This window comes from Arachis ipaensis, chromosome B05 (assembly GCF_000816755.2).
Source record: "Arachis ipaensis cultivar K30076 chromosome B05, Araip1.1, whole genome shotgun sequence".
In the NCBI taxonomy this organism is placed as follows: domain Eukaryota; kingdom Viridiplantae; phylum Streptophyta; class Magnoliopsida; order Fabales; family Fabaceae; genus Arachis; species Arachis ipaensis.
In genome coordinates, this window is record NC_029789.2 from 2,422,672 (window position 1) to 2,424,119 (window position 1,448).

Sequence of the window (1,448 nt, forward strand, 5' to 3'; positions counted from 1 at the left end):
AAAAATGGCATGATAACAGCGCACGGAAAAATACAGTTAATTGTCAATTAGCATCGCAAGAATGGAAAAACGAATGTGTATTTCCAAGAACAAGTGCTTAAGCAAACTTTTATATTAAAGTCCCGTTGCTTTATGGATCAAACTTTTAAATGAACCTTAAAACAAACCAAAACAATCACTTTCAATTGGTTCTGATGCGGCGAGGTCTATGACCTCCCCAACCTTTTTTTTCCCTTTCTAGTTTCAGAAGCCAATCAACCAGTGTTTGACAGTTAAATAATCAATAAGACACACAACTTAGCTACAAATGCTTCATAAACAGTGCTCCCAAAGCAATTTCAAACAACCACAAACAAGGTTCAGCAAAAGCAACGCAAAAGAATTCGTCTCACTAAACAGTGCTGCCATGGAATGCATTCAACTACCAAAGCATAACTTCATAAAACCTCAAACAAACTAAGTACTTTTTCTCTTCCTCCTTCCCTTAATCTGAAAAGTAGACAATAACAAATCGTTGACATTCACACACAATTTACCGTTCAATATCAAGAAATTTTAAGAAAAAGTTAAAAAGTCAAACGAAAATTGAATCCGTATACGGAAAACCTAACTTCAAATCTTTTCGTTAGATTCAGACAACAAACATCAGGATCTACATCATTAATTGACAGCTCTCCACAAATAGTAAATCAAACAACCAAAATCTGTGAGTAAAAAATTCGGATCTGATTAACGGTAATTCGGAAAAGCCATAAAATTACTAGTCGCGGAAGCACTGAAGCAGGATGCAAAGATCTGAGTGAAACTCGCCGGAAAACGACCGGAATCTTCACCGTGGCCTCCGATTCAGTTGATGCAAGGCGGGATCCAAATTCGCCGCCGCCAACGGCATCCATTACGCGCGGGAAGATCGGTTCCCGACCTGCACCAAGCGAATTAGAGACCGCGCAGTGAGAGAAAGAAAAGAAGAATCACCGTAGTCGCCGCCGTTACGGCAGCCGCAGCTCCTTCCCTAAACCACAACACACAGAAGCCGCAGCTTCTCTTTATTTCTCTCTCTTCTCTCTTCCAGAGAGATAAATCTCGAATCTAAAGTGAAAAATTGGAACCAAACTCACACCACACTAACACAGTATGAAGCGAACGGGTGTAGATTGGGTTTACGAGGGGTTATTTATAAAGATAACGGACGACCTTGATTTTGACACGTGGCAATTGGAACGCTCTCTCTGTTTCACTGTTTACTCATAACGCAACACAACAAGCCGTAAGGTTTTTTCTTAATAGTTACCCTTTACCTAAGTATCAAAATTCAAAACCACTGATCAAACCAATAAAAAAAAGAAGAGTTAGTACAAAACAGTATAATTGGATTCCATTAGCATTTGAAACTCAAATTAATAGTTACATTAAACAATCATATTTTATCTTATAAGCATAGTATTTTG

At 38.4% G+C, this 1,448-nt stretch overlaps 1 long non-coding RNA gene across 1 annotated transcript; it reads right to left on the reverse strand.

Moving 5' to 3' along the window:
* LOC110271689 lies at positions 232-1,145 on the reverse strand. The gene is made up of 2 exons (XR_002362261.1): positions 762-1,145; positions 232-489 (listed from the first exon to the last, which is right to left on the reverse strand). It is a non-coding gene; the product is annotated as an uncharacterized LOC110271689 (long non-coding RNA).